Source organism: Bos taurus, chromosome 29 (genome assembly GCF_002263795.3).
Source record: "Bos taurus isolate L1 Dominette 01449 registration number 42190680 breed Hereford chromosome 29, ARS-UCD2.0, whole genome shotgun sequence".
Taxonomy (NCBI): domain Eukaryota; kingdom Metazoa; phylum Chordata; class Mammalia; order Artiodactyla; family Bovidae; genus Bos; species Bos taurus.
The window spans coordinates 25,831,958-25,840,961 of record NC_037356.1 but is presented as its reverse complement, the minus strand read 5'-3'; positions in this window follow the sequence as shown (position 1 = coordinate 25,840,961).

Here is a 9,004-nt window from a genome sequence, read left to right as displayed (position 1 = left end):
AAAGCCTGGAGGAGTCCCACATGAGCTAATGTATCACATCACACACTTTCATTACTATCCAGCACCACTGAACTCTATCCTAAATAAGTGCAGTATTTAATCCCATAAACAAACCAGGTGGGTTTCCTGTTTTTGCGTCTGGGTAATTTATTTTAGTAGCTGCAAAGTCCTGGAAAAAAAAAAAAGATTCCTTTCTCAGTATGGCTCTGAGAAGCCCCGTGGAGGTATAGCTGGTAAAATCCCTGCCTGCCAGCACAGGTAGTGCTTCTGGTCAAGAGCCCGCCTGCCAAAGAAGGAGACGTGAGAGACACGGGTTCGATCCCTGGGTCAGGAAGATCCCCTGCAGGAGGGCATGGCAACCCACTCCAGTATTCTTGTCTGGAGAATCCCATGGACAGAGGAGCCTGACGGGCTACAGTCCATGCAGTGGCACAGAGTCAGGCATGACTCAAGTGACTTTAGCATACGCAGGCAGACTAAAACCTACAGAGCTTCCATGTCTCATCAGAGGCAATTCAGCTAGTAATTGGCCGAGTAAAGACTTGAAAGCTGTACCTCTTGACTCTTCACTCAGCTCCTCACACTGTCCCACATGTCCCCTTCAAGGCCGCCCAGCATCAGGGCTGGTGGAGGAGGAAGCTGAAACAGGGAGAGATGGGGCTCTTGCCTCAGACCCTCTGTGGGGCTGATCACAGCTGGAGGCCTGGCCTCTAGTGCCCTGGATTCAGTCACAGGTCTTGATTCTCTCTGAATGTGCCCCACCCTGGGGGTATCCCAGTCCTGTGGGCAGTTCCTGGTTGGTTATGTGCAGCTTCCTTGGCCTGAGATAGCTGTCAGGGCCCGTGCCACGGGCTTCACCACTGTTCACAGCAAAGGCGACCTGGATGCTGTGCTCCTAAACCCGTCCTGAGGGAGGCAGGGCACCTGTGGAACGTGGACACGAGTCCTGTGACTAGCTGAAATTAGGAACCGTGATGGCCCGGGTTAACCTCCGAAGTATCGCCTTTTCTCCTCGGTTCCTCCTCAAACTTGTCAGCCCAGGCCTTAGGCTGGGGCTCCTGACAAGTCTTTCCTCCCTCACTTGCATGGAAGCATCAAGCGGAATTACGCGCCCGCGTGTTATATGTTCTGTGCTGGCTCCGGGGTTGTAGTAGTGAACAGAAAGGACACGGCCCCTTTGCTCAGAGAGTCACAAACTGGAGGCACGGGCAGTTACAATTCAGTGAGGGAAGCGCCGAGCTGTAAAGCTGTGGGGTGTGGGCAAGGACAGTCCCTTCAGCCTCGGGGTCGGGGGGTGGGGGTGCTGGGAGACTTTGCAGGACTCATTCCCATCTTGCTCCTCCCATCCCCCCACCTCCTCGCTCACTGAAATCCCCTGAGTGCCTGTTATTTAAGAGATGTTGTCCCGGGTGTTATGGGGAGTTGGCTCCAGATTTCTGTGACCCTCGGTTCTGGACTACTTTTTAAAACAAGTAAATCTTATCTTCTCCCATTTCCTGATGCATTTGTTTCCTCACCATCCAGGAACCCAGTTCCCTTCACTGCCTCCAGGTTGTCCAAAGTCCCTTATCATTCCACCTACCTGGCCTCTCGCTCCAAGAAGTTCCCCAGATCTCAGCATTTCCTCCAGCTCATGTCTGCCTGTTCGCAAACCCAAACTGCTGTTTTCTCAGACAGAGGCACGTGGATTAGATGAATTCTCTTTATTTTCCCTCTGTTGTGGGTTGAATGTGTCCCCCTATAAGGTATGTTGAAGTCTGAACTCCTGGCACCTATGAATGTGACCTTATTTGGAAATGCGGTCTTTGTAGATACAATCAAGTTAAGATGACCTCATACAAAATCAGGGTAAAACCTAATTCAGTGTCTTTATAAGAAGAGGAATGTTTGGACACTCAGAGAGACACAGGGAGAGGATACCATGAAGAGGCTGAGATTGATGTGTTCACAAACCAAGGAATAAGAATTGCCAGCAACCACCAAAAGCTAGGAGGAGGCAAGGAAGAATCCTCCTAGAATGCTCAGGGAGAGCATGGCCCTGCGTACACCTTGATTTAGGACTTCCTCAAAGTCCTAAATTAGGACCAGTCCTGATTTAAGACTTGCCTTTAGAATGAAATTAGACAGAGGATGAGATGGTTGGATGGCATCACCGACTCAATGGACATAAATTTAAGCAAACTCCTGGAGATGGTGAAGGGCAGGGAAGTCTGGCGTGCTGCAATCCCTGGTGTCGCAGAGAGTCAATGACCAAGCAACTGAACAGCAACAACTAGAATTAAGTCACCCAGTTTAGTGTTTTGTTGTGGCAGCCCTAGGAAACCAATACATCCTGCTGAATGTGTTTACTTGTGGGGACAAAGGCATCTCTAATTCGTGGAATTTCAGGAGGTGTATGTCCCCTTCTCTGTGAATTGTCCCCACACACAGTCCTTGCTAAATCCCTTAGTGCTCATGGCAAAAACAAGCTACTCCATCACCGCCAACTGGTCAGGGTAGATAAGCAACCCAGAGCCATCTAAGCCCTTGAACAAGAACAACCAAATGGATTCTTTTTTTCAAAATTCTGAATGAAGAGGCACAGAGACAATGATAAGCAGGTAGTGGGGGGCTGGGGTCAGTGTCACATGCAAGCAGAAGTAGTGGGGAAGCAGGAACCATGAGAAAGCAGAGGGCCCTGCTCTACAGAAAGAAGAGGACCAATGTCCAGAGGCACAAACACGAGAGAGAAAATAGTGACCATGGTTACCTTAGTTTTTGAGAGTATCTCAGTGCTTAACTCTAGTCCCACAAAAGACTTTGCAGCAGGCAGTAGGAGCCACAGAAGATTCAAGGGAGTGGCAGGGTTTCTGTCTATCATTTTATTTGGTGTTCTGCCTCTTCTACCATCTCACCCACTACTGCCCTAGCCAACTATCATCTCTACTGGTCAGATTCATCAGAAAATCAGTGGCCTTGGGAATGAACTCAGTCCCTACTGTTTAGGAAATCCAGATTTTGTCTGGATTCACCACCCAATCAAAGCACAGTGTGGAATTTTTTCATTTAGAGACTGAGATGACAACCAATTCAGCCTCTTACGGTCCCTCCTTCTATATTCTTGAACAACTTGCACTGGAGCAAGCCAGCTTAGCCAGTTACCATGGACACCACTCTGTCACTATAATCAGAGCCCACAGGCAGCAGCTAACAGCAGATTTGACTAGTGTCTTGTCCTCTAGGGAAGGCACAGCTGAGGGAAAGGTAGCTTTTCTCACTAACATAAATAGTTTAGTGTGCAGAACAGGGAGGTGAAGGAAAGAGGAGGACAGTTCCAGCAAATGTCACAACCCATGTTCTTTTTGAAACAAGGAGTAAATACTGGCTGGGGGAACCTTGATCCTATTTGCTATAAAGTCAGGAATATTCCAGAGTTGGGTCATGATCATTGTTTAGGCTGAGTTTTCCCTAAGATTTCAGGTTTTCTCAGTTTCTTCTGTACCTAGTAACATCCAACATTTATACAGCACTTATTATATGCACATTACGTACATTCGTTCATTTAATCTCTACAACTACTCTGTGGAGGAGTAGGTTTTATTACTAGCTCCATTTTGCAGATGAGAGTGGTAAGGTCTCTTCCACAAGCTCTAGCCTGATGCTCCTGGGGTCAATTGGCTTTCCTCAGGAAGTGATGTTTCAGTGTATTCCAGGAGCACAGAGACTAGGGGAGGTGGATATGTAAACCAACAAATACAGAGCTCTGATAGATGGATATAGAAGGTAGAGAAGGGGTTCTTGCTACACTAGAGTCAAGGTAGATGGATTACCTAATCCTGAATGTTGCTGTCATGATTTGGATACAACCAGAACATTTTCCTTAATAGCAGGTATTTAAATGTGGGACTGCAATCAGGTGACTAAGAGTCAAAACAGCAACCGGCAAAATATACTTCCTGCTTCACCTTCTTTCTCTTCCTCTCTCTACCCCTCCCCAACACACACTCCCATATGAATCTGGTTAATCTGGCAAGTAAAATATAAGATGTGTGCCATGCCCTCCTAACCCAGATCATATTAGCTGAGGTTTTTAGAGTAGCTCATCACCAGATCTTGATAAATAGTATATAAAAGGAAGTGAAAGACTCACTTTCCATTTTTAACTGCGAAGGTTCTTCACAGAGAGAAGACACGTAATCTAGCAAGACGTCTAAGCAATCCTTGTCCTGTCCCTCAACCCCTAGTGCTGAAAATCTGTGAGATTTGTGGTATTTAGAAAGCTGAGACTGCCGAGGGCTGGTGAGATACCTGTGATGGGTCAGGAGACCTGCCCTAATCCTATCTTCATCAGTAACTTGCAGGGTGATCTTGTGTAAGTCACTTCCCTCCCCGAGCCTCCCCATTTACTAACAGAGGAAATTAGAAAAGTCCTTTGAGCTGGTTTATGAATTATGAAAACAACCCTCTACTCTACCCTATCCCCATCCCCCCCCCACCCCCCCACCCAGGCTAAAGCAGGTCCCTAGCTTATATTCTTGGTACTTTTCCTTGTTAGCACTTATCATTTTACTTCTTCTTCTTCTTTTTTTTTTTATAAATCAATTTATTTGTCTCTATCAGTATTTGCCCTCTCCAAAATACTTGAACTCCAGAGGAACAGCGTTTGTATTGTTCACCACTATACTCATGTATTGATATTTCTCCCAGCAATGTTGATTCCAGCTTGTGCTTCTTCCAGCCCAGCATTTCTCATAATATACTCTGCATATAAGTTAAATAAGCAGGGTGACAATATACAGCCTTGACATACTCCTTTTCCTATTTGGAACCAGTCTGTTGTTCCATGTCCAGTTCTAACTGTTGCTTCCTGACCTGCATACAGATTTCTCAAGAGGCAGGTCAGGTGGTCTGATATTCCCATCTCTTTCAGAATTTTCCACAGTTTATTGTGATCCACACAGTCAAAGGCATTTGCATAGTCAATAAAGCAGAAATAGATGCTTTTCTGGAACTCTCTTGCTTTTTCCATGATCCAGCAGATGTTGGCAATTTGATCTCTGGTTCCTCTGCCTTTTCTAAAACCAGCTTGAACATCAGGAAGTTCACGGTTCACGTATTGCTGAAGCCTGGCTTGGAGAATTTTGAGCATTCCTTTACTAGCATGTGAGATGAGTGCAATTGTGCAGTAGTTTGAGCATTCTTTGGCATTGCCTTTCTTTGGGATTGGAATGAAAACTGACCTTTTCCAGCCCTGTGGCCACTGCTGAGTTTTCCAAATTTGCTGGCATATTGAGTGCAGCACTTTCACAGCATCATCTTTCAGGATTTAAATAGCTCAACTGGAATTCCACCACCTCCACTAGCTTTGTTTGTAGTGATGCTTTTTAAGGCCCACTTGACTTCACATTCCAGGATGTCTGGCTCTAGGTCAGTGTTCACACCATCGTGATTATCTGGGTCATGAAGATCTTTTTTGTACAGTTCTTCTGTGTATTCTTGCAGAACACCACCCTTATGGCAGAAAGTGAAGAGGAACTAAAAAGCCTCTTGATAAAAGTGAAAGTGGAGAGTGAAAAAGTTGGCTTAAAGCTCAACATTCTGAAAATGAAGATCATGACATCTGGTCCCATCACTTCATGGGAAATAGACAGGGAAACAGTGGAAACAGTGTCAGACTTCATTTTTCTGGGCTCCAAAATCACTGCAGATGGTGACTGCAGCCATGAAATTAAAAGACACTTACTCCTTGAAAGGAAAGTTATGACCAACCTAGATAGCATATTGAAAAGCAGAGACGTTACTTTGCCAAAAAAGGTCCATCTAGTCAAGGCTATGGTTTTTCCTGTGGTCATGTATGGATGTGAGAGTTGGACTGTGAAGAAAGCTGAGCGCTGAAGAATTGATGCTTTTGAACTGTGGTGTTGGAGAAAACTCTTGAGAGTCCCTTGGACTGCAAGGAGATCCAACCAGTCCATTCTGAAGGAGATCAGCCCTGGGATTTCTTTGGAAGGAATGATGCTAAAGCTGAAACTCCAGTTCTTTGGCCACCTCATGCGAAGAGATGACTCATTGGAAAAGACTCTGATGCTGGGAGGGATTGGGGGCAGGAAGAGAAGGGGGCAACAGAGGATGAGATGGCTGGATGGCATCACTGACTTGATGGACGTGAGTCTGGGTGAACTCCGGGAGATGGTGATGGACAGGGAGGCCTGGTGTGCTGCGATTCATGGGGTCGCAAAGAGTCGGACACGACTGATCGACTGAACTGAACTGAACTGATACTCATGTATCAGAGAAGGCAATGGCACCCCACTCCAGTACTCTTGCCTGTAAAATCCTATGGACGGAGGAGCCTGGTAGGCTGCAGTCCATGGGGTCGCAAAGCGTCGGACACGACTGAGTGACTTCACTTTCACTTTCATGCACTAGAGAAGGAAATGGCAACCTACTCCAGTGTTCTTGCCTCGAGAATCCCAGGAATGGGGGAGCCTGGTGGGCTGCCGTCCATGGGGTCGCACAGAGTCAGACACGACTGAAGCGACTTAGCAGCAGCAGCAGCATACTCATGTATTTTAGCCTGTGTCTGGCACATATTAGGAACTCAATAAACATTTGTTGCCTGAAGCGTTCCTAGCAAATACTCCTCCTCACCCCAGCCCTGCTGGCCTGGTACCAGAGAGCACTGGGGATTCCTAGCTGGTGTCTGTGGGAATCTCTGTGCTAACAAACTTGTGGGTTTTTCCTTTTCTTTTTCCTGTTGTTATTGACATTGCAAAGGGTCACTTTGGTGCCAACACTGAAACGACTACAATGAGCCCGTTTCAAAAAAATTGCCCCTGTCCTTCACAGGGCTATGGAAGAAACGAGGAGGCCAGATTCAAAAGTTGAGTCAGAACGAAGTCAGTTGCTGCCCATAGTGTAACAGTGACGATTAGCAAACCATAATGTGGAAATTTTTTTCAAAGCCAAGAATTGTTAAGCATTGTGCAGTCAGCACTTCTTAGAGTGATTTATGAAGTTGAACAACTTTTGATTTCCTTTTGAAAACCATCACTTGAGCTGTATTCATTCATCAGTTCATTTGTTTGGACAGCACTTCTTTTTTAGGCTTTAGCACATGCCAGACCTGGTGCAAAGCATGGTAAGGGACATAAAGATGATGTGTGCCAGAAGCCCATGGCCAAGTAGAGAGTCTACCCAAGGACTGCAAGGCTGACTCTAAGAGGGCAGTGTTTGTGAATCCATTTGATTAAAGTCTGTCTCTTGCTGCTAGACAGTAAAGCCCCAGGAAGCCAGGGGATAGCATTTTGGTCTTGCTCCATACTGAATCCCCAGTTCTAAATGGTGCCTAGTTTGTAGTTGTTGTTGTTCAGTCGCTTAGTCGTGTCCGACTCTGCAATCCCATGGACTGCTGCACGCCAGGCTTCCCTGTCCTTCACTATCTCCCTGAGTTTGCTCAAACTCATGTCCACTGAGTTGGTGATGCCATTCAACCATCTCATCCTCTGTCGCTCCTTCTCCTCCTTCCTTCAATCTTTCCCAGCACCAGGGTCTTTTCCACTGAGTCAGTTCTTTGCATCAGATGGCCAAAGTATTGGAGTTTCAGCTTCAGCATCAGTCCTTCCAATGAACACCCAGGACTGACCTTCTTTAGGATGGACTTGTTGGATCTCCTTGCAGTCCAAGGGACTCTCAAGAGTCTTCTCCAACACCACAGTTCAAAAGCATCAATTCTTCGGCACTCAGCTTTCTTTATAGTCCAACTCTCACATCCATACAATACTACTGGAAAGATCATAGCTTTGACTAGATGGACCTTTGTCAGCAAAGTGATGTCTCTGCTTTTAATATGCTGTCTAGGTTTGTCATAGGTTTTCTTCCAAGGAGCAAGTGTCTTTTAATTTTATGACTGTAATTACTATCTGTAGTGATTTTGGAGCCCAAGAAAATAAAGTCTGTCACTGTTTCCATTGTTTCCCTATTTGCCATGAAGTGATGGGACCAGATGCCATGATCTTAGTTTTTTGAATGTTGAGTTTTGAGTCAGCTTTTTCACTTTCCTCTTTTACTTTCATCATGCGGCTTTTTAGTTCCTCTTCACTTTCTGCCATAAGGGTGGTGTTATCTGCATATCTGAGGTTGTTGATAATTCTCCTGTCAATCTTGATTCCTGCTTGTGCTTCATCCAGCCCTGGCATTTCCCATGACGCACTCTGCATAGGAGTTAAATAAGAAGGGTGACAATATACAGCTTTGATGTACTCCTTTCCCAATGTTGAACCAGTTTGTTGTTGCATGTCTGGTTCTAACTGTTGCTCCTTGACCTGCAACAGGTTTCTTAGGAGGTAAGTAAAGTGGTCTAGTATTCTCATTTCTTTACGAATTTTCCACAGTTTTTTGTCATCCACAGGGTCAAAGGGTTTAGTGTAGTCAATAAAGCAGAAGTAGATGTTTTTCTGGAATTCCCTTGCTTTTTCTATGATCCAACGAATGGTGGCAATTTGATCTCTGGTTCCTCTGCCTTTTCTAAATCTAGCTTATACATCTAGAAGTTCTCAGTTCATGTACTGCTAAAGCCTAGCTTGAAGGATTTTGAGCATTACCTTGCTAGTATGTGAAATGGGTGCAATTGTACTGTAGTTTGAACATTCTTTGGCATTGCCCTTCTTTGGGATTGGAATGAAAACTGACCTTTTCCAGTCCTGTGGCCACTGCTGAGTTTTCTAAATTTGCTGGTCTGTAGTAGGCACCCAATATATATTTGCAGAATGAGAGAAGGAGTGTCATCTAAAAGAGATTAAAGGGACCTCCCTGGTGCTCCAATGGTTAAGAATCCACCTTCCAATGTAGGGGACACTGGTTTGATCCCTGGTCAGGGAACTAAAATTCCACATGCTCTGGGGCAACTAAGCCGATAGGCTGCAACTAGAGAGAAGCTGTTGCCTACCACAATGAAGATCTGGTATGCTGCAACAAAAAACCAACACAGCCAAAAAAAGAGAGAAAGTATCTGGCCCAGAAGGTC